Source organism: Chiloscyllium plagiosum, chromosome 30 (assembly GCF_004010195.1).
Source record: "Chiloscyllium plagiosum isolate BGI_BamShark_2017 chromosome 30, ASM401019v2, whole genome shotgun sequence".
Taxonomy (NCBI): domain Eukaryota; kingdom Metazoa; phylum Chordata; class Chondrichthyes; order Orectolobiformes; family Hemiscylliidae; genus Chiloscyllium; species Chiloscyllium plagiosum.
Window position 1 is genome coordinate 3576820 of NC_057739.1, and position 24704 is coordinate 3601523.

The 24704-nt window shown below is 42.5% G+C and overlaps 1 long non-coding RNA gene across 2 annotated transcripts; it reads left to right on the forward strand.

The window, feature by feature from the left end:
• Window positions 1-315: 315 nt before the first annotated feature.
• LOC122564714 lies at window positions 316-21106 on the forward strand. 2 transcript variants are annotated; one of them, XR_006315979.1, is made up of 4 exons: window positions 316-580; window positions 4296-4392; window positions 7392-7710; window positions 19987-21106. It is a non-coding gene; the product is annotated as an uncharacterized LOC122564714 (long non-coding RNA). The 2 variants fall into 2 exon arrangements; XR_006315978.1 differs by lacking the exons at window positions 316-580; window positions 4296-4392 and having other exon boundaries at window positions 6288-7710.
• Window positions 21107-24704: the final 3598 nt, after the last annotated feature.

Here is a 24704-nt window from a genome sequence, read left to right on the forward strand (position 1 = left end):
TTGTTGAATTAGCTTCAAAACAAGATGTCCAGTCAATAAACGCTGAAACAAACTTGGAGGGCTGAGTCATTACTGTTCCTGGGATTTGGATGCCTCTCTGTTAACCTCCCTAAAAGCTACACTGGAGACTAAGTGAAAATGAGCCCTTTGAGGACCACTTCCATTCTATTCCTCAACTGCATTTCCCCTTACTAGTGGAATGGTTGAAAAGTAGATGCTGTGCCTAAATTGCTTGCAGTTTCCCTTCTGTCCACAGGTGTTACCATGGGTATAATAACAGCTAGGCTTTTTCATTGCAGGCAACAGCAAGTTAAAAGAAGCATTCTTACAACAAAAATGGAAGAGCAGTAATGAGGACTGTCCTGATTTACCATCGTAAACGTATGTCTAAGATCCCAGATGGCCACATCAATGCTAGTCGTAATGAACTGTAGCTTGTACAACTGCCTAAAAGAACCCGAGTATTTGTTGTGCTTCTTTGTCATAAGGAAATTGATGAGCATCTGTCTCACTTAACATTGCATCAGGGCAGGAGATGGCCAAGTGGTATTATCGGCTGACTATTAATCGTGAAATCCAGGTAATATTCTGGGGACCTGGGGTCAAATCCCACCATGGCAGATTGTGGAATTTTAATTCAATAAAAATCCAGAATTAAGAGTACCACAACATTTGGTGCTGGGTCCACTGTTTTTTGTCATTTATATAAATGATTTGGATGTGAACATTTGAGCTGTTGTTAGTAAGTTTGCAGATGACACCAAAATTGAAGGTGTAGTAACAGTGAAGAAGGTTATCTCAGTACAACGGGATCTTAATCAGATGGGTCAAGGACTGGCAGATGGAGTTTAATTTAGATAAATGGAAAGGCAGATCAGCGTAGGACTTTTACACTTAATGGTAAGGTCCTGGGGAGTGTTGCTGAACAAAGAGACCTTGGAGTGCAGGTTCATAATTCCTTGAAAGTGGAGTCACAAGTAGACAGGATAGTGAAGAAGGCGTTTGGTATGCTTGGTCAGCGCATTGAGTTAGGAGGTCATGTTGCGGCCAAACAGGATATTGGTTAAACCATTATTGGAATACTGCATGCAATCCTGGTCTCCCTCCTATAGGAACGATGTTGTGAAACTTGAAAAAAAAGATTTACAAGGATGTTACCAGGTTTGGAGGGTTTGAGTTATGGGAGAGACTGAATAGATTGGGGCTATTTTCCTGGAGCGTTGGAGGCTGAGGGTGACCTTATAGAGGTTTATAAAGTCATGAGGGGCATGGATAGGCTAAATAGACAAGGTATTTTTCTAAGGGTGTGGGAGTCCAAAATGAGAGATCTTAGGCTTAAGGTGATAGGGGAAATATTTAAAAGGGACCTAAGGGGCAATGTTTTCATTCAGAGGGTGGTGTGTGCATGGAATGAGTTGCAGATGATGTGGTGAAGGCTGGTACAATTGCAACATTTAAAAGGCACCTGAATGGGTATATGAATAGGAAGTGTTCAGAGGGATATGGGCCAAATGCTGGCAAATGGGACTAGATCTGTTTAGGATATCTGGTCAGCATGGACGAGTTGGATCAAAGGGTCTGTTTCTGTGCTGTACATCTCTGACCCTATGACCATAAAACCATTGTCGATTGTCAGGAGGGGAAACCCATTTGGTTCACTAATGTCCTTTAGGGAAGGAAAGTGCCATCCTTACCTCGTCTGGCCTACATGTGACTGCAGACCCACAGCAACGTGGTTGACTCTTAACTGTCTGCTGGACAATTAAGGATGAGCATTTAATACTGGCCTTACCCCTTCAGAGCAAAAGCTCACCCAGTGCATCACACTCTACATGTTTAACCCAGGTCCATGTGCATCCAGTACAATATAACACAGGAACAAGCCCTTTGGCCTACCAAGTCTGCTCTGATTTCTAATCCTTACACACTACTTATTGCCCATCGAAGTATCCATACCTCTGTTCGCCTCACGTTCATGTATCTATGAAGATATGCCTTAAATGTTGCTAACTTGCCTGCTTCCGCCACCTCTACTGGCAGTATGTTCCAGGCACCCACCACCATCTGGGTGAAAAACTTTCCCTACACTTCTCCTCTACACTTTCCCCCGTCACCTTGAACCTGTGTCCTATTGTAGTTGACCTATCCACCCTGAGAAAAAGCCTTTTGACTATCCATCCTAACTATACCTTATAATTTTGCAGACAGGTCATCCCTCAGCCTCCATTTTTCCAGTGAAAACAATTTGAGTTTATCCAACCTCTCCTCATAACCAAAACCCTCCAGACCAGGCAACGGATCTGGGCGGGGGGAAAATGATGAAACTGGTGAAATCCACATTGATCCCGAGTGGTTGGAGGGTCCCAAAGTGGAAGATGAAGCGCTCTTCCTCCAGGCATCGGGTGATAAGGGTTTAGCTGTGGAGGAGGCCCAAGGCATGCATGTCCTTGGTGGAGTGGGAAGGTGAGTTGATGAGACATGACTTTCCTCACACAAACCTATGCTGCCTTTCACTAACAAGCCCATTCACTTCCAAATATGAATAAATCCTATGTCTTAGTACCTTCTTCAAAAGCTTCCCCACCACTGACATTAGGTTCACCATATGTAAGTACCTCGATTATCTCTCCTTAAACAAAGGAACAACATTGGCCATTCTCCAGTCCTCTGGAACCTTGCCTGATGCAAAGATATTTGTTAAGGCTCCAACTACTTCCTCCCTTCCCTCCCATAATAGCCTGGGAAATATCCTGCTTGACTCTGGGGACTTGTCTACTTTAACGCATTTCACAACACCTGTCACTTCCTCTGTCATTATATTGACCTGCCCAAGAGTATTCACACACCTCTCCCTAACCTCAACATTCCTCATGTCCCTCTCATTGGTGAATACCAATATAAAGTACTCAATAAGGATCTCATCCATTCCCTCTGGATCCACACGTAACCTCCTTCCTTTATCCTTGAATGGGCCTACTCTTTTTCCTAGCTATCCTCTTGCTCCGAATATATGTATAAAGTGCTTTGAGATTCTCCTTAACCCTGCTAGCCAAGGACATTGGACAACACAGTAGCTCAGAGGTTAGCACTGCTGCCTCACAGCATCAGGCACCCGGATTCAATTCCTGCCTCAGGCATCTGTGTGGAATTTGCATGTGTCTGTGTGGGTTTTCACTGAATGCTCTGGTTTCATTCCACAGTCTAACGATGTGCAGGTTAGGTGAATTGACCATGCTAAATTGCCCATAGTGTCCAGGGATGTGCAGGCTAGGAAGATTAGCTGTGGGAAATGCAGAGTTACAGGGAGGGGTTAGGTCTGGGGTGGGATGTTCTTTGGAGTGTTGGTATTGCCTCGGTGGGCTGAATGGTCTGCTTCGACACTGTAGGGATTTCATGGCCTCTTCCAGCCTTCCGAATTCCTTTTGAGCACCTTCCTACGTTCTCTTTAGTCTTCATGGATTTTTCTATTTTTGTTGCCCAGACCTTAAGTATGTTTCCTAACTTTTGGACTAATCTGATAATTGCTCCTGTCATCCAAGGTTCCTGAATCCTGCCATTCCTGTTCTTCATTTTCACAGGAACATGCCTGTCCTGCAATCTAATCAACTTGTCCTTAAAAGACTCCCATATGTCAGGTGTGGATTTACCCTCAAACAGCTGCTTCCAATCCATATTCGCCAACCTTGCCTATTTGGTTATGGTTGGTATTCCCCTAATTTAACAACCTCATCCGAGGTTCGCATTTATCCAAATCCATAAGTATTCAACAATTTATGGAATTGTGGTCACTATTCCCAAAATGTTTCCTCACTGAAACTTTGATCACTTGGCTGTACTCATTTTCCAATACCAGGTCCAGAATGGCCCCCTCCCTTGTTGGACTATCCACATACAGGTAGTTCTCCTGTAATGTCATAATTGTATTCTAGTGAAACCTCGCTTAATAGCAATAATGGGGCCTGTGGGAAAATTGAGGTTAGGGGAAAACCAGCAAAAAATATTACTCACAATCGCTCAAAAATCACCCAAAAGCTTAACACAAAGTAGCACAACCAGAACAAAGGTTCATATCATATTTATTAACAAAACAAAAAAACACATTACATTGAAAAAATATTGTTATTGCAGGAACAGAGGGTCATCATCATCACCATCACCTTAAGGTGTAATTGTGGTTTGCAGAAGTGGATCGCTGTGGTTGTTTGTCTTCTGACTGTTTCTTGAGGGTTGGTTTAAAAAAGAAACCCTGTTTTTGCTGCTTTGCCATTTTTCTTCTGTCTTGAAACTGTTTATAGGGTGCCAGATGATACCTTATTGGATGAATTGCTACCCTGATGTGTTCTGCGCTGTAATTGTCCTCTAAGAGCTGCAACTGCCTCAATTTCCCTCAAGGTAGAAGACAAAAGGGAAGTGAAAAGCTCTCGTGGTGCTGCATTGTCTTCATCTCCAGCTTCCACTTTCTCCTCAACAACAAGCTGGTGTAGATCAGCTGTAGAGTGGGACTAAAGCTGGCTCTTCAATATCCTCACTTTCGACTTCAAAGCCAGCCTGCTTTGCAAGGACAACACAATGCTCTTTGACTTTTGGATTCACCACTTGCAATTTTATTACCAGGATGCTTCTTACTAACATTCTTGTCACTATGCCCCTCCATTTTTGAAAAAAAGGGATACTGTAGGAGTTAATTGTGTGATATGCAGGTACAAGAACAAATTAGAAAGGCAAATGGTATGTATCAGAGTAATGCAATCCTGCAGGAATTATACTGGGCTTATATAGGAATTATACAAGAATGTTTTTATCTCAGAGGGACAGCAATGAACATTCCTTCATTTAGTGTTTGAGATTAAGCTTCTCAACGTATATTACTGTACCTCGGACATGCTCTGATGGCAGCTGACATCAGCGCATGTGCCAAACGAAGCATGAAAATCTATCACCGCTGGAATTGCATTATCGAGACCTACTGTTCCCTATTTCTTCAGTGACATTATAGCCAAATCACGCTGCCAAAATATGCTTTATATGAGAACTGCCTGTGCTGTTTCATAAAACCCACCTGGACATGCCTAATGAATTGCTCCCCATCCAAACCTCTGGCACTAAGGGAATCCCAGTCAATATGGGGAAAGTTAAAAATCACCCACCACAGCAACCCTGTTATTTTCACATCTTTCCAGAATCTGACTACATATCTCTCCCTCTATCTCCAGTCGGCAGTTGGGAGGTCTTTAGTGTAATCCCAGCATTGTCCTGAGCTCTACCCATAATGAAGAAGGGCTTATGCCCAAAACGTCGATTCCCCTGCTCCCTGGATGCTGCCTGACCTGCTGCGCTTTTCCAGCAACACATTTTCAGCTCTGATCTCCAGCATCTGCAGTCCTCACTTTCTCCTCTACCCATAATGCCTTGCTGCAAGATCCCTCCAGGGTGTCTTCCCTCAACACAGCTGTGATGTGCTCCCTAACCAGTAATGCAAGTCCACCCCCCTCTTGCTTCCTCCTCTGTCTTATCTAAAACATTGATATCCCAGCATGTTAAGGTGCCAGTTCAAACCTCCAGTTCCTCTAAGCACAGCAACCTCTCCCTGACTTCTCTTACACTTAGCTATATTTGCCTTAGACTTAAGCTCTTTCACAGTCTCTATACTTACTGACCTGCTGCTCTGGTTCCTACCGTCCTGCCACGCTAGTTTGAACCCTCCCAAAGTGTCATTATCAAACCTTCCTGCCAGGATACTCGCACCTCTTCAGTATTTGATGCAAACTATCCACCTTGTACAGGTCCCACCTTCCCTGGAAGACATCCCAATGATCCACATATCTGGAGCCCTTCCCCCGACACCAGCTCTTTGGCCATAGGTTCAATTATATTCTGTCTCTGTTCCCAGCCTCAGTAGCACGTGGCAAGGTGAGTAATCCTGAGATTCCTACTTGAGGGGCCCTGCTTTTTAGTTTATTACCTAACTCCCTGAATTGTCAGTTACAGGACCTTGCCACTCTTTCTACCAGACTGGACAAGCAGGAGGCTGGAAGAACACAGCAAGCCAGGCAGCATCAGGAGGTGGAGACGTCAGTGCTTCTTCAGGACTGGGGGTGGGAGTAAGGGGGGCTGCAGAGAAGGGAGGAGATGGTGGGGAGGTTTGGGTGGGGAGGGGGTGAAGTGGTGAGGTAGTGATCGGTGAACACAGGTAGAGGGTACAACCTGGTTGGTCAATGGGAGGAATGACTGCAACGTGCACCCAGGCTGAACTGGAGCAGTTCATCGATATTGCCAACAACTTCCACCCCGCCCTCAAATTCACATAGTCCACCTTGGACACCTCCCTCCCCTTTCTTGACCTCACCAGTATTTAACCAGAATATTTGTTTGACTAAAGGACAGTGGTAGGAGGTTCCTGCACTGACTGCCTGCCCCAGCTAGCGGTCACCCATCTATTTTCCAGTACCTTGGATGTGACCATGTTTCTACAGCTTTTTATGATGCTTCATATAGCACCAAAGGAGTGAATGGGCTAACACAAACTAGTATCTAACCAGCACCGATTAATCAGAAAGTATGCTCCTTTTCTCCTTGTGACATCAGCAGGATGTTTCCCTGGAATGCGTGGTTTCCAACTCCTGAAAGGAATGTGCCCAAATCGAAACCAGGCCCGAGAGCCCCCGCACTCAATTTTAAATTCTCCCTGGTACAGGCTCCTCCTGAAAGGAAGGTGCTTAAACTAGGCCCAAGAACCCTAGTGCTCGATTTTAAATCTTCCCCGGTACAGGCTCCTGCTAGTGACTCCTCTTTTTGTCCTGCACTCTAACTCCCCTTCTCACCACCACTCTTCTTCCTCTCCCTTCAGTTCTTTTTAACCGTTGCCCTTATTTCTATTCATCTCCTCTTATTCTTCTTACTGTCCTTTCTGGTCTCCTCCTTTCTCCCCATCCACTCTGTCACCCATTCCCTTCTCATTCACTTTCCCTTCCCTGTTCCTTTCTTTCTCAGCTGTTGCTCCTCTTAATTTGTATTTACTCTGACTGTACCTCACCCTTACCATCCTCCCCCTACTTACATCCCTTCTCACCTCAACCTATCTCCAGTCACTGCCTTCACTTTGTACCTCTGAAATCTACCTCCTCCCCCAGCCTTGCGTTTATCAAATGCCTGTATTGTCTAAACCAGTTTGACTTGAAATGGGGCCAGATTCAGGCTGTCATGCAAAAGATCATTGACAGTGGCACTTAAAGCAAAAACAAGAAAGTGCTGAGGTTAATTAAATTCAACACGCGTGTGTTGAACTATGGATTAGTGTTAATTCCAATCTATTGCAATTAAATAATGTACAGAAAGCTTTTGAATGCACTTATTTTCAAATGAAATGCGTAATGAATCTTTTGTTCCCTGAGCCATCAGAGAGAATAACAAGGAAGCCACCGATAACAAAAGATTGACAGCCCCAAATATTTTGGATCAATCAGGAGAGTAGAGGCAGATTCATTGAAGATGGGAGGATCACTTGCTGCAGTAAACAGGTTATATTGAATGTACGAGCTGTACCAACAGCTGAAAATCTGGCTCAGAGCCAAGGGGGACGCACCAACAGCTGCAGCAAGATAATTCTTTATCTGAGACCTGAAAGCCAGAGCAGGAACACCAAGAACACAGTGTGTGCCGTTGTGTACAGACTGAGACTCTTAATTCCAAATACGACGGACAAAGACTGAGGTAAATAAATGCATTAACTCCCAGTCTAAATGAGACTAACAGCAGTGTGTTTAAATCTAATTGTAAATATGTGACAGAAATGCATCTTAACTTCAGTGTAAACGCATGTGTAATATCAGTTTAACCCCAATGTAACAGAGTGTGACAGCATTGTGTTTAATCAGAGTGAAAATAAGTGTGACAGCAGTGTGTTTAACCCCAGTGTAATGGAGTGTGACGCAGCGTGTTTAATCTCAGTGTCAAGAGTATGACAGCAGTTGTGTTTAATTCTGGTATTAAGGGAATGTGACAGTGGTGCATTTTAACCCCTCCAGATGTGATGTTCATCTCAAATACATAAAACAGAAGTTACTGGACAAATTCAGCAGATCAGGCAACATCTGTGGAGAGAAAACAGAGTTAACATTTTGAGTTCAGTGGCTCTTCTTCAGAACTCACTTTTTATTGATTTCCATCTCATCTCTTTGCCGTAGTTACAACCTTCTGTGATGTTGTTTATCTCTGAGTTCCTTTGGGACTCATTCTCCAATGAGAACTAATTTGTCTATTATTGGATCTCAGTGGAATTCAGTTTAGTCAGTGTAAAGTCACTTTGACCAGTGTAAGGGGATTCATAGAATCATTCAAGTACTATGGTTCATAAGGCCATTCAGCCCATCATACCTGCTCTAGCATTTCAAACATGTATGATTAACAAGTGCCAATTTCCTGCTTTCTCCCCATATCCTTGCACATTATTTCTATTCAAATAATCATCCGCTGCCCCTCTTAAATGCTTCATTTCGTACACTCCTTACCCCAATCACTTGCTGAGTGAAATGATTTTTCTCACATCACCCTTGTTTCTTTTGCACATCACTTTAAGTCTCGTTCTTGTTCCTTTTACGAGTGGGAGCAGCTTCTCCCTATCTACTATGTCCAGAATGTTCATGAGTTTGAAAACCTCTATCAAATCCCCTTTCATCCTCCTTCACTCCAGGAAGGACAGTCTCAATCTAGTCTCACAGACGTTTCTCATTGTTAAACCAGTAACTGTGCTAGTTTCCATCTGGTGGTGTTTGCAGGTAACTGGGATATTGTAGCCACCCTATGGCCAAGGCAGAATGCTTCAAAGGTTTGAGTAGATTTCCCAAAACTATCTTCGGACCTCTGAGGTTCTGTATTCAACATTTGTCTCTCCAAGAAGGCAGGCAGGGAATCTAAATGATGTGTTTGGTTGTATGATGCACAGATTGACAGGCAAGTGACTAGCTGGTCATTCCTTGTCCATCGTTTTTAGATGCTGACGTTTTCTGCTTTGTTAATATTGTGGTATCTAAATTACATGTGATCATTTTTGTCCCTTACCATTCTTCATGATTTGATGTGGAACCTGTGTTCACAGGCTATTCCACAGTCTTGATACGGAATCTCCTTCCAAGCCTTAATTACTTTTATTTTAGTCAGAGCTCTCTAAAGTAACTGCATTTAGTTTGGGGGACACAACCTGAGGGACATTCATTGTCTCTGGCGTGAGAGCATCTTAGGCTCACCCGAATGACATGACTTAAGACCATAAGACAATAAGAAATAGGAGTAGGTGTAGGCGACTGGGCCCCTGGAGCCTGCTCTGCCATTCAGAAGGGTCATAACTGATGTGACCTTCATGTCCAATTCCTGCATTTTTCCCATAAATCAAGAACCTCTGTATCTCAATCTTAAACATACAGAGGGACTCTACCCCACAGCTCTCTGTGGCAAGGAGTTCCAAGGAGACTCCGCCCTCTGAGAGGAGAAATTCCTTATCATCATAATCTTAAATTGGTGCCCCTTTATTCTGAGACTATGTCCTCTGCTCCTGGACTCTTCAATGAAGGGAAACATCCTCTCAGCATTTATCCTGTCAGGCCCATTAAGAATCCTGTTTGTTTCAAAGATGTTCACTTGTCAGAATAATTTTCTAGGGGCCTTAGGTTCACCTTAACCTTTGTGTTACCTTTTATATATTTAAAGAAAGCTTTTAAAATGATTAATTTACGAGGAGACAGTGTGTATATATAAGCAACATTTTGTATTTTCTTGCGTTTTAGTCATTAGGAGTGATACATTTGAAATATTTAAAAGATTATGAATTTTATAAGGTTAATAAAGTATTCTACTGCAGGATTTCCAAACAAGAGGAGATAATCTTAAACTTGAATACATTGTGTGCATCGAGTTATACATTCCATTTTGTATTGAGCAAGCAATGTTCCTCCAGAGCTACGTGGCTGGACACATAATGACGCATTAGCTTTCACTTCTGGAAGCCGTGCAGAAAACCAATTCGACAGAATGTTGTGAGCAAACCTGCAATCTGTGTCTGGCAACAGTTATGGAACACTTGGTTCCATATTTTGCTAGGTGGCAACATTCAATTATCATTGAATCCCTATACTGTGGAAACAGGCCATTTAGCCCATCAAGTCTAACTGACCTTCCAAAGAGCATCCCACCCAGACCCACAGCTCCAACACTACAACTTTGCATTTCCCATGGCTAATCCACCTAGCTTGCATGTCCTTGGACACTATGAGCAATTTAGCATGACCTACATCTTTGGACTGTGGGAGGAAACTGTAGAACCAGAAGGGAACCCGCACAGACATGGGGAAAATGTGTGAACTCCACACAGACAGACCCCCAAGGATGGAAATGAACCCTGGTCCCTGGCATTGTGAGGCAGCAGTGCTAACCGCTGACTCACCATGTCTCCCAGCAATAAGAGGAAGGGCCTATTACAATATTTTCAAAGTCACTTAGGACAGTTCAGGGACTACTGGAGTTTAAAGGAGACAGGCCTTCTTGAGGCATAGTGCTAGTGTCCATGACCCTGGACTGGGGGGTCTGGGTTCGAATCCCTACTGGTCCAGACGTTTTTAGTAATATTTCTGAGTAGGTTGATTAGAAAAATAGGTTCAAAGGAGACAGACACATACTTTGATAACTGTCCTTACATGGAGGATGTAGAATAGACACCATGTCAGAAGCAGTGATTTGTAACTGACCTGCAGGCAACTGAACTACATGGATTCTCTGTAGGTGAAAGTGAGTTCAGTCCCAAAAGCAGTTTGGGCTGGTAGAACTCCGGTTGCGTTTTAGTACTTAAAAGGAAGCTAGGTGTTGTTCAAGCTGAGGAAATGTCTTGGAAGTTGTTACAGTTTACAAGAAACTGGCTGACAATCATTGGTCAGTACAACTGAGGTTGAGAAGGTATGAGCAATATCTCTGTGATGACTGAGTTAGAATGGAGTTCTGGTAAAAGCACAAGGGAAAAACCAGCTTGGTGAGAGATTTTTGGTAAAAAGCTCGAGTCGTGCCTGCAAATAAATACTGAAGTGCAGTTTTCAGAGTTCAGGACAGCATGGACCCAGGAGAGGAGGGGCAGCATGGACCCAGGAGAGGAGGGGCAGCATGGACCCAGGAGAGGAGGGACAGGTGACCAGGTCAGGAGCAGTCACTGGGGCAACCAATGATGGAACAGCTGTTTGAGGAAATTTCCAGGCTGGGTTGATAAAAGTGAAGAATTGCAATCTGTTGTGAAGATTTTAATGAGATTTGATGACTATCATGGGGGAGGAGGAGTTTCAGAAGAATGTGATTAAGAACTCCATGGGGTCTGCTATTTTTATGTGTTGTAGGATGTTTTTGATGTGTTAACTCTGGATGTTAGAATTATGCTATATGTGGCATTGTAAACTGTATTACTGTTCTAACTTGTACAATAAAGTTTTCTTGTTTGTTTAAAAATCTTGAACCTTGTGGTTTTATTGCTGCAAGTTTCTTTTGATCTCACCTTTTGCATACTTTTATAATTTGAAGGTTACTGCTCTTTAACCAGATTGTAACAAAGCTGGTGATCTAGCCTGGGCTGTCTCTGGAGGTAGAGGTGATGGTGTGAACCTTCTCACCTCCACCAGGATTAAGCCCAGGGTGGAAAAGCCTATGGTCCAACTTCCAGATTTTATTGAATTCATATATCATCATCTGCTGTGGTGGAATTTGAACCCATAGTTCATTAAGCATCAGTTTGGTGTTCTACATTGCTAGTCTAGTGACATTACCACCACCTCTTTGAGCTTGGTCTGACTTCCAAAGCCTCTGCCAATTCAGACCATTAATTGAATAATTAATGATCACTTTAGGGGTGCCCACCACAAGTCTGAACACAGCAGCAGGTGGGCCTATCAACATGCATGGCAGGTAAATCTATGTTCCGTGTTTGTGATCTCCTAAGAGGATAGGGGCCTCATTCGTAGGAGGATGTGGGTTTTGTTGGCTGGGTCAGCCAATAAGGGGTAAGCCATTCAGGACTGAGATGAGGAAGAATTTCTTCACTCTGAGATTTGAGCGCCTGTGGAATTCTCTCCCACAGAAAGGTGTTGGGGCCAGTTCATTAGATATATTCAAGGGGAAGGTGGACATGGCCCTTGTGGCTAAAGGGATCAAGGGGAATGGGGAGGGGGCAGGAATGGGGATAACTGAGATTGTATGATCAGCCATGATTGTAGTGAACGGTGGTGCAGGCTCAAAGGGCCGAATGGCCGATTCCTAGACCTGTTTTCAATGTTTCCATGTTTATTGTCCAACTCTAGTTACCCTTAGGAAGGTGATGGTGAAGACTCTTTATTGAACTACTGCAGTCTTACCAGTGTAGGTCCATCCAAAATGCTGTTAGGGAGGGAGTTCGAAGATTTTAACCTGCAACAGTAAAGGAATGGTGATATATTTTTAATTGTGGAATGGTCTGAAGGAAAACTTGCAAATGGTGGTGTTCTCATGTTTCCGATGCCCTTGTTGTTATACATGATAGTGATCATAGGTTTAAAAGTTGCTAAGGAAAATTTGTGCAGTGATCTTGTCAATAGTACTATTGCATGGTGATGGAAGGAGTGGATGCTTGTGGATCTGGTACCAATCAAGTGGGCTGTTTTGTACGGATGATGTCAAGCCTCTGAGTGTTGTTGGAACTGCAATAATCCAAGTTAGTGGGGAGTATTCCATCACACTCCTGACTTGTGCATTGTAGATTGTGGAAAGCTTTGGGGACTCGAGAGGTGAGTTACTTACTGTAGAATTCTTAGCCTCTGTATTTATGTGACGAGTTCAGTTTCTGGTCAGTGATAACCACCAGGATGTTGATAGGGGGGAATCTCAGTACTGGTGATGCCTTAAATGTTAAAGAACAAAGAAAATTACAACAGAGGAACAGAGCCATTGGCCCTCCAAGCCTGTGTTGATCCACATCCTCTATCTAAACCTGTCGCCTATTTTCTAAAGATCTGTATCTCTCTACACCCTACCCGTTCATGTATCTGTCTAGATACCTCTTAAATGATGCTATTGTTCTCACCTCTACCACTTCTATTGGCAATGCGTTCCAGACACCCACCACCCTCTGTGTAAAGAGCTTTCCATGTATATCTCCCTTAAACTTTTCCACACTCACCTTGAACTCGTGACCCCTAGGAATTGAGTCCCCACTCTGGGAAAAAAGCTTCTTGCTATCCGCCCTGTCTATACCTCCTATGATTTTGTAGGTTTTAATCAGGTTCCCCCTCAACCTCCATCTTTCTAATGAAAATAATCCTAATCTACTCAACTTCTCTTCATAGCTAGCACCCTCCATAACAGGCAATGTCCTGGTGAACCTCCTCTGCATCCTCTCCAAAGCATCTACATTCTTTTGGTAATGTGGCAACCAGAACTGTGTGCGGTATTCCAAATGTAGTCGATATTAAGTCCTATTCAACTATAACATGACTTGCCAACTCTTGTTTTCCATACCCTTTCTGATGAAGGAAAGCATGCCATATGCCTTCTTGACCACCTTATTGTCCTGCATTGCCAATTTCAGGGAACAATGGACCTGAATACCTAGATCTCTCCATACAACAATTTTCCCCAGGGCTTTTCCATTTACCGCATAGTTCACTTTTGAATTGGATTTTGCAAAATGCATCACCTCGCAATTGCCCGGATTGAACTCCATCTGCCATTTTTCTGCCCAACTCTCCAATCTATCTATATTCTGCTGCATTCTCTTACTATTTGCTACTCCACCAACCTTTGTGTCTTCTGCAAACTTGCTAATCAGGCCACCTATACCTTCTTCCAGCTCATTTATGTAAATCACAAACTGTGGTCCCAACACAGATTCATATGGAACACCACTGGTCATAGTTGTCTATTTTGAGAAATTCCCTTCCACTACTACTCTCTGTCTCCTGTTATCCAGCCAGTTCTCTATCATCTAGCTAGTACACCCTGGATCCCACGTGACTTCACTTTCTCCATCAGCCTACTATGGGGAACCTTATCAAATGCCTTACTGAAGTCCATGTATATGATATCTATAGCTCTTCCCTCATCAATCAACTTTGTCACTTCCTCAAAGAATTGTAATACATTGGTAAGATATGACCGTCCCTGCACAAAACCATGTTGCCTATCACAGATAAGCCCATTTTCTTCCAAACAGGTATATATCCTATCCCTCAGTATCTTCTCCAGCAGCTTCCCTACCACTGACGTCAGGTTCACAGGTCTGTAATTACCTGGATTATCCCTGCTACCCTTCTTAAACAAGGGGGCACCATTAGCAATTCTCCAGTCCTCCAGGACCTCACCTGTGTTCAAGGATACTGCAAATATATTGTGATTGAGATGCCAGTGTTGGACTGGGGTGTACAAAGTTGAAAATCACACAACACCAGGTTTTAGTCCAACAGGTTTATTTGGAAGCACAATAAATAGGCGGGTGGTGTGGCACTGTTTGTCAAGGACAGTATTACGGTTGCAGAAAGGATGTTTGAGGACTTGTCTACTGAGGTAGTATGGGAAGAGATTAGAAACCGGAAAGGAGAGGTTACCCTGTAGGGCGTCTTCTATTGGCTTCCAAATAATTCCAGAGATTTAGAGGAAAGGATAACAAGATGATTCTCGATAGAAGTGAGTGTGACAGAGTAAGTTGTTATGGGAAACTTTAACTTTCCAAATATTGACTGGGAATACTGTAGTTCAAGTATTTTAGATGGGTCAGAATGTGTGTGCAGGAGGGTTTCCTGACTCAGTACGTAGACAGGCCAAAAAGGGGTGAGGCCACATTGGATTTGCTACTGGGTAATGAACCTGGCCAGGTGTTAGATTTGGAGGTAGGTAAGGACTTTATTGGTAATGACCACAATTCAGTTATGTTTACTTTAGTGATGGAAAGGGATAGGTATATACCACAGGACAAAAGTTATAGCTGGGGGAAAAGCAATTACAATGCGATTAGGGAAGATTTAGGATGCATAGGATGGGGAAGGAAACTGCAGGGGGTGGGCACAATTGAAATATGGAGCTTAATCAAGGAACAGCCAATGCGTGTCTTTAAGTATGTACCAGTCAGGTAGGGAGGAAGTTGTCGAGCACGGGAGTCATGGTTTACTAAGTAAGTTGAATCTCTTATCAAGAGGAAGAAGGCGGCTTACGTTAGGATGAGATGTGATGGCTCAGGGCACTTGAGAGTTACAAGTTAGCCAGGGAAGACCTAAAGAGAGAGCTCAGAAGAGCCGTGAGGGATAATGAGAAGTTAGACCATAAGACCATAAGACATAGGAGTGGAAGTAAGGCCATTCGGCCCATCAAGTCCACTCCGCCATTCAATCATGGCTGATGCGCATTTCAGCTCCACTTACCAGCGTTCTCCCCGTAGCCCTTAATTCCTCGAGACAACAAGAATCTATCAATCTCGGCCTTGAAGACATTTAGCGTCCCGGCTTCCACTGCACTCCGTGGCAATGAATTCCACAGGCCCACCACTCTCTGGCTGAAGAAATGCCTCCGCATTTCTGTTCTGAAATGACCCCCTCTAATTCTAAGGCTGTGTCCACGGGTCCTAGTCTCCTCGTTTAACTGAAACAATTTCCTAGCATCCACCTTTTCCAAGCCATGTATTATTTTGTACGTCTCTATTAAGTCTCCCCTTAATCTTCTAAACTCCAACGAATACAATCCCAGTATCCTCAGCCGTTCCTCATATGTTAGACCTGTCATTCCTTAATCCTATCCACCAAGTTGTTGGTGGATAGGATTAAGGAAAACCCTAAGGCTTTCTACAGGTATATCAGGAATAAAAGAATGACCAGAGGAAGATTAGGGCCAATCGAGCATAGTAATAGGAAGTTGTGCATGGAGCTAGAGGAGATGGGGGAAGTGCTAAATGAATACTTTTTGTCTGTCTTTTTCTAGTGTAAATACTATGTGGCTGAGGAGAATACTGAGATACAGACTACTAGACTAGATGGGATTGGCGTGCATAAGGAGGTGTTAGCAATTCTGAAAAGTGTAAAAATAGATAAGTCCCCTGGGCCCGATGGGATTTATCCTAGGACTGAAGAAGGGCTAATGCCCGAAACGTCGATTCTCCTCTTCCCTAGATGCTGCCTGACCTGCTGCGCTTTTCCAGCAACACATTTCCATCTCTTTATCCTAGGACTGTCTGGGAAACCAGGGAGGAGATTGTTGAGCCTTTGGCTTTGATCTCTATGTCGTCATTGTCTACTGGAATAGTGCCAGAAGAATGGAGGATAGCAAATGTTGTTCCCCTATTCAAGAAGGGGAGTAGAGACAACCCTGGTAATTATAGACTGTGAGCCTTACTTTGGTTCTGTGTAAAGTGTTGGAAAGGGTTATAAGCGATAGGATTTATAATCATCTGGAGAGGAATAAGTTGATTAGGGATATTCAACACGGTTTTGTGAAGGGTAAGTCATGCCTCACTAACCTTATTGAGTTCTTTGAGAAGGTGACCAAACAAGTGGATGAGGATAAATCGGTTGATGTGGTGTAGATGGATTTCAGTGAGGCATTTCATAAGGTTCCCCACGGTAGGCCATTGCACAAAATACGGAGGCATGGGATTGAGGGTGATTTAGCAGTTTGGATCAGAAATTGGCTAGCTGAAAGAATACACATGACGGTGGTTGATGGGAAATATTTATCCTGGAGTTCAGTTACTAGTGGGGTACCACAAGGATCTGTTTTGGGTCCACTGTTGTTTGTCATTTTTATAAATGACCTGGATGAGGGCATAGAAGGATGGTTGAGTAACTTTGCAGAAGACACTAAAGTTGGTAGAGTTGTGGATAGTGACGAAGAATGTTGTAGGTTACAAAGAGAGATAGATAAGCTGCAGAGGTGAGGGGTGGCAAATAGAGTTTAATGTGGAAAAGTGTGAGGTGATTCTCTTTTGGAAGGAGTACAGGAATGCAGAGTACTGGGCTAATGGTCAGATTCTTGGTAGTGTAGCTGAACAGAGAGATCTCGGTGTCTAGGTACATAGATCCTTGAAAGTTGATCAGGTTGTTAAGAAGGCATATGGTGTGTTAGCTTTTATTGGTAGAGGGATTGAGTTTCAGATCCATGAGATTCATGCTGCAGCTGTACAAAACTCTGGTGCGGCTGCATTTGGAGTATTGCGTACAGTTCTGGTCGCCGTATTATGGGAAGAATGTGGAAACTTTGGAAAGGGTTCAGAGGAGATTTACTAGGATGTTGCCTGGAATGGAGGGAAGGTCTTATGAGGAAAGGCTGAGAGACTTGAGGCTGTTTTTATTAGAGAGAAGACGGTTGAGAGGTGACTTATTTGAGACATATAAGATAATCAGAGGGTTAGATAGGATGGACAGTGAAAGCTTTTTTCCTGGGATGGCAATGGCTAGTGCGAGTGGACATAACTTTAAATTGAGGGGTGATAGATATAGGACAGATGTCAGAGGTAGTTTCTTTATTCAGAGTAGTACGGGCGTGGAATGCCCTGCCTGCAACAGTAGTAAACTTGCCAACTTTAAGGGCATTTAAATGATCATTGGATAGACATAGGGATGAAAATGGAATAGTGTAGGTTAGATGGGCTTCAGATTGTTTCAACAGGTCAGCGCAGCATCGAGGGCCGAAGGGCCTGTGCTGCGCTGTAATATTCTATGACCCCTTTAGCCCTCTTAATTCCTCATTTTCAGATTGGTCCTACTTTCCTGATATTCTTCCAAAGTTTTATCTGTTTTCAGTGGCCTAGACCTATTTTGGTATGTGACAATTAGTAAGAGGTTTCCTTGCTCATGTTTGACCTGAGATTTCATGGTGTTTGCTGTCATTGTTAAGGATTCCCAGGATAATATACTTACAACTTTTACCACTGTGGTGGGAGAGCATACCCACTGATTGTGATATTGTTATCTGGAACATTATTTAAGGTGTGATTCTGTGAGTATGACTAGGTCAGGCTGTACCTTGACTTGCCTATATAAAAAAAGCTCTCAATTTTGGCACTTGTTCTGAGGTGTTAGTAAGGAGGATCCTGCTATGTTTATCATTGTCATTTCCAGCGCCTAGGTCAATGCCAAGTGGTCCATCTGGTTTCATTCCTTTCAGACAATGGAGTGGTTTGTTATTTCAAAGGACAGTCAAGAGTCAACCACATAGATGTAGATTTAGAGTCAATTGAAGGTCAGATTTTACCATCAGCTATGGTGGAATTCCTATGTGGATCCCCAGAGGGTTATTTGGACCTCTCAGTTACTAATTCAGTGGCAATATCATTGCACAATTTTCTCCCTTCTAAAAACATCAATAATGTCATAGAGATTTACATCACAAGAAAGGCCCTTCTGCCCATCGCATCCTTGCCAGTCAAAAACTGCCATCCAACTGTTCTAATCTTGTTTTCCAGCACTTGGCCCATAGCCTCTTAGCCTTGGCATCGCAAGTGCACATGAACTACTTATTTAAATACTTACAGGCAATGAGTTCCAGATTCCCACCACTCTGTTGGTGAAAGAAGCTTTTCCTCACATCTCCTCTAAACCTCTTGTTCTTTACCTTAAGTCTACATCCGCTGGTCATTGATCCTGCTATCAATGGGAAAAATGTCTTCCTGTGACCCTATCTATGCCCCTCATAATTTTATACGTATCTGAATCTCCTCCGTAAGGAAAGCAACCCCAGCCTGTCAAATCTCTCTTCCAAAGTTGAACTCTCCAGTCCAGGCAACATTCTGGTAAATCTCCTCTGCATCTTCTCCAGTGCTATCCCATCCCTCCTAGAATGTAGATTCCAGAACTGCAATGATACCCTAGCTGTGACCTAAACAATGTTTTATACAGTTTTAGTACACCCTCATTAAAGTCTATGCCTTGGCTAATTAGGTAAGTATTTCATATGCTTTCTTATCCACCTGTCCTGATACTTTAAGGGACTGGTGTACATGCACACCAAGGTCCCTCTGATCCTTTGTGCTTCCCAGGGTTTACCTTTCACAATGTATTCCCTTATTTGTCTTATTTGTCCTGCCCAGGTGCATGACCTGACATTTATCCAGACTGAATTCCATCTGACATTGGCAAGGATCAATGTGATTATCGGTGGTGCGAATTGCAGAGTTCTGGAACTATTACCAAATAATGCCAATATTCTAGTGCTGTCTCTAATTTTCACTTTACTATTTATTGAATTATCTGGTGGGTTGGTGTGGGGTTTCTGTGTACTTGTGCTCAAATTGTTCACTTGCTCTTTTTAAACAAATTCACAGTATTGTTTTGTAAAATAATGTAGTCTTTCTTCTAGATGTAGCATTTTTAAGAATTATACCATTTGTATTCAGATGGTATTAAAGAAATGGATGACCTTCCACAGAATCAAACCGCACAGAAGGAGGCCAGCGGCCCATTATAGTGTCAACTCATTAAGTACATTTTATTGAGAAAGAATACAATTACAATCGGTCTATGCACATTTTATGGCATGGGAAAGACCCTCAAAAGCAATAATGCTGAAGAATCTTGATCCAGACAACACTCAGATCCTCTATTCCCCACATCAGTGAAGCAGATGAAAGTACAGTTGATTCTGCTATAACGCATATTTCTTCAACACAAATTGGCTTTAACACAATTGAAGAATTTAGACTGTTATTTGTAGGACACAAACGTTCCTTACCTGTACTGGCTATAACGTGATTCCGGCCCATTAGTTTGAATGGCCTGGCTACTGTGCGATTTTCTTATAACGCGAGATCACTCGAGAATAGAACTATTGCATTATAATAGAACCGATTGTACTGTGTATGATTGTGTGCCCGAGCTGTGGTAGCATTGTATTAACTGCTCAACAGCATGTGAATGAGTCAGTGTAAATTACATTACTTAATGTATGTCAGTCAGTTATACAGTAGCACAGTCCTTTCTTCCACTCATTTTGTCTCTTTTTTTAATACAGGCTGACTTACTTGGTCAAAGGCCACTTGCAACACAGAAGAGGGAAAGCTGCCAGTCTGAAGCAAGAGCTGAAAGACAACTTTGTGCTTACCTGTCCCTCCTGCACCACCTGATATGGAAGCTCAGCACAAGTTGAATGGTTGTAATTCTGACCTTGAAGCACAGGCACATGCCCTGAATCAACTGCCCCCAAACACAGGCGATCAACGTAAGAGCACTCAGCACATCAGCCTCCTCTCAGGAGCAGCATTTAAACCAGTGACAAGTTGGTTCTCAGTATGTTGCAAGCCTGTGTGTCAGGAACATTATCCTCACAGAAAACTGGTCATCTTTCTCTGCATTGTACTTTTTCTCATCTTGGGCCTCATCCTGTTACTGTGGAATTATTATTGCATTATTGTCCAGCATCTCTGCGATGATTCCGTGGATAATATCACGCCACATCTAACAAAGCACCCAGCTGAAGAACATGCTGTCATCCTCAATCAAAACGCTGTGATTTTGATTTAGCCGTCTAGTCGAGTTACACTTGAAAATGAAATTTGAGCTTTGCTTTATTTGTTCTTGGGAAGTGGACAGCTTTGGCATTAATAATTGATTTTATGTATAGATTGGGTTAGTACAGGAGCTTCCTTTCCTAGGAAGCCAACATGTTTTTCATTTTAAGCCACCTACTTTCATGTAAGTTCTCTTTCAAATGAAATACTTAAATTGATATAATGCCTTATACAACTTGCTGATCTTGCTCATGGGCAGAAAACAGCCAGTGAGGATAAGGGGGTTCCACAGGGATCAGTGCTGGGAATGCAGCTGTGTACAATATGTATTATTCCCTGGAGAAAGGAATCAAATACAATTTGAGGATGATGCAGAAGTAGGCGGAAAGGCATGTTTGAGAGGTATGCAAACAGTTTACGGAGAGAGAACAGAAGAACAGAATATTATTTAAATGGAGAAAACCCTCATAAATATGCAACACAAAGGGGCTTGGGGGGAACTTGTCCCCAAAACTAAGTTTATGGAAAAAAGACAGGAAAATGGAGTCAAGGGTTATCAGATCAGCCATGATCTCTTTAAATGGTGAATGCCCTCCCTCTGCTTGTATGCCTTCCAGTCTTATGGTCATAAAATGAATGATCAAAACTAATATATATTCACCAAACAGCAACTTGGGTTAATAAAGTAACTTTAACTTAGTAAAATCTTGAAATTAACGGAATTCTATTCTGACCTTGATTAAATCCTCACTACCGTTAAAGAGAAAAGATTTTATCTCTAGGATAATTTAATCCAATCATTCACTGTGATTCCCCTGAATGCTGAGGAACTAATTTAAAAAAAATGGAATGTGAAAAGCTAATGGAAATGGTGTCTCACTGCTGCCACAGTGTGGTCAGCATGGTCTCATTATTGTGGTTCTGTTCGCCAAGCTGGGAATTTGTGTTGCAGATGTTTCGTCCCCTGTCTAGGTGACATCCTCAGTGCTTGGGAGCCTCCTGTGAAGCACTTCCGTGATCTTTCCTCCGTCATTTGTAGTGGTTTGAATCTGCCGCTTCCGGTTGTCAGTTCCAGCTGTCTGTTGCAGTGGTCGGTATATTGGGTCCAGCAGAGACCTACTGAATGTTATTCTTTCACCATTGTATGTTCATCTAGCTGTGTCTAGATAATTGTTCCTCCTAAGAGCTACCTGAGAGTCTGAATGAGTACACCTTTGGATTGTGGTGTCTTTCCTCCCAAAGAAACATCAGCTGCCGCCTGCATTTCCAGTGTTGTCACCTGGGCAACCTGACACTATTAACTCACTACTATAGGTACAGACAGGAGAGTGGACTGTTAGAAGACAATCATTAAAGACCATATGGTCCTGCTAGGTTACTTGCAAAACTGCTGATCAGTAGAATTGCATACCCCCAGGGGTACCTGTGAAGTCCTTTCTTGCCAGTATATCCAAACAATTACTAATTCTAATAAGGAAGCAACAGCTTGCTCAAAGCAGTTACCCCATGACTTTGGGTAACAGTGCATAATTTCAGACTGTAAGCATCTTCTGTTCTTGAGGTCTGTGTTCTAGAGACATTCACTGTTGGCCTACCTGGAGCTGAAATATACTCCAAAGTTACCTGAAATTTCTGCCTAATAGTGCTTCACATGTAAGTGTAATTAGACCGATAACAGGAGATTGCCTGCACATAGAATCAAAGCTTTGTCAATCTCTTAATTTCAAAATAATAATTCATGAGTTTACAGTTCACATGTTCTTGAGGATGAAGCCATCTTAGCCTTTGCTCAAGCATGTTAGAATCTTCATCTTCAAACATACAGCCTTCCTATCCTGCCGTGCTCGGTGATTTTCTGATGAAATGGAGATTTCATTGTAAGGTTTGGTCTGAAATACAAAGTCATGGGTGATGTTTGTCATCCTGTTTCATCCAGAGAAAAGTCAAGAAAAAGAATGGATGCTGGAAGAATAAAATTCGTTGGTGCTTTTGATGAAACAGTAACACGAGGCTGTTGGTTGGAAGGTTTGATATGATCCCACATTAGAAAATGGAAAAACAGAAGAATGTTAACACAAATCCACAACTGTCACCTGATCTCCCACTTTTCCACTTCCAATTCCTTTCACTCTGAGTTGTCCAAACAAGGAAGTGATTTCTCCTCATGGGAAGGTCAATCAGAAGCCTGATGTGGGGAGAATTATCCATCCACTATATGATCCACTCCTGAAACAGTGAAAAACATGTCTTTGTATTGCAAACTGGACTGCCACTGAATGGCACATGCAGTGATTTCCAATTCAGCTATCAAAGATGGATGTGTTTACTTTGTGTCAGCTCGAAGAGTTGACTATGCAGCTATATGGGCAGCATAGTGGCTCAGTGGTTAGCACTGCTGCCTTACAGCATTAGGGACCTGGGTTCAATCCCAGCCTTGAGTTACAGTGTGGAATTTGCACATTTTCCCTGTGTCTGCATAGGTTCTTGTCAGGTGCTCTGGTTTCCTCCCATGGGTTAGGTGGATTGGCCATGATAAATTGCTCATAGTGTCCAGGGATGCGCAGGCCAGGTGAATTAGCCATAGGAAATGCAGGGTTACAGGAGAGGGTAGGATCTGGGTGGGAAGCTTTTCAGAGGGTTGGTCTAAACTTGATAGGCCAAATGGCCTTTTTTCCATGCTGTAGGGATTCTATGATTATATGTAGAATGGGCACATAAAAGTAATAATAAATAATCATTACTAAAAATAAAACTAGCTCCACAGAACATATGTGGTTCTTAAAATGTTTCCTCTAATAATTATATTAGTTTGTTATTATTCTTCTGACCTCTGAAAACAGTGCTTGCATTGGACAGCTGTCTGAGTGCATTGTTGTTAACACTTCACTTCCTAGCTAAAACCATTAAGCCCATATCCGCCTCCTCATACTCCAAACAAGCCATTCTTCAGGATTTCCTCCTGCCCCTAATTCTACTTGATCTTCCAGCCTTGAAATGAGTCCTAATACGCCAGTACATCAGTGTTCTGGATTTTCTGTGGGTCAGCACGTAATAAATTAAAATTTGCCAGAGCATGGGATGGATTGGTAGTGGGCCCAAGGCCTGGGTATCATCTAAAAATGAGTAAGATGGTGGAATGTTTAAAATTTATTCAGTATATGTGGTAGCCCAGAATATGTTAATTTGGTCACTTATGTTACTGGCGCTAAAGTAATTTGAAGAACTTAAGAGGGCAATATAAATGATATAGCATAATGAGATAAGAGCTTTAAATGGCAAAATGCATTTTGGTGCTCCATGTTGTTATTCTGACATTACTTATACTATCATGTAGTGATATTATAGAAAGTAGATGTCAATGCTAAAAGACATGTTTTGAGATTTTCTATCCTGCTCTTATATTGGAATAGTGAAGTAAAGTGTCCACGGGTATTGATATTGGATTATGACAATGTCTTAATAAAGAACTGATTCTACATTATTACAACTGTGTCTGAGTTTTTTCCTGGTATCTAAAGTAAAAGAAAATTGAAGAAAGCAGTTACATATTAGCTATGAGCCTCCCCTGGACTTGGTGGTGTCCACCAGTTAAATCTTTACCTGCTGTAGGTGTGGGGATAAACTGTTTACTATTATGTTCCTCCAGATATAGGGATTGTACTGAACTGTTGCTAGTGATGAGACCAAGATGGCCATGTGTGCACTGCCTCAGAGTGAGGCATGACCCCTTCCTAACTTCGTCCCAAGCCATAATGTTCACAGAAAATGGCAGAAATTGGTGGAATACTAAGTTACTTTTAAGTCAGTTGGTTCATTGAGCCTTCACTGGTATTTCTTTCCACAAGAGTCAATTTGCCAAATCCCATCTCATGTGTTTTCGTAAACCTGTAGTATCTCTTATTTTCTCAAAAGCTAATCATTTATTTGTGAAGAATTTTTGAACTCCACAATTATCTGTGGCAAAGAAATGCACATACTAAGCACCTTTTATTTAAAAACAATTTAAACGTGTGCGCCTCAAATATTCTGGGTAGAGAAAAATACAGAAAATAGATCACCATCTGGAGAAGACATGGGAAGAGAGTCAGAATATGGTTCTTTCTGAGACTATGATTTATTTCTATTGGACCTTTCATTTCAGGATGGTGGGAATGGGTGGGTGGGCAAAAATGTTACTTTTGTCTTATTTATAGCTTTATCGATTTGTGCCACTTTTAATGAT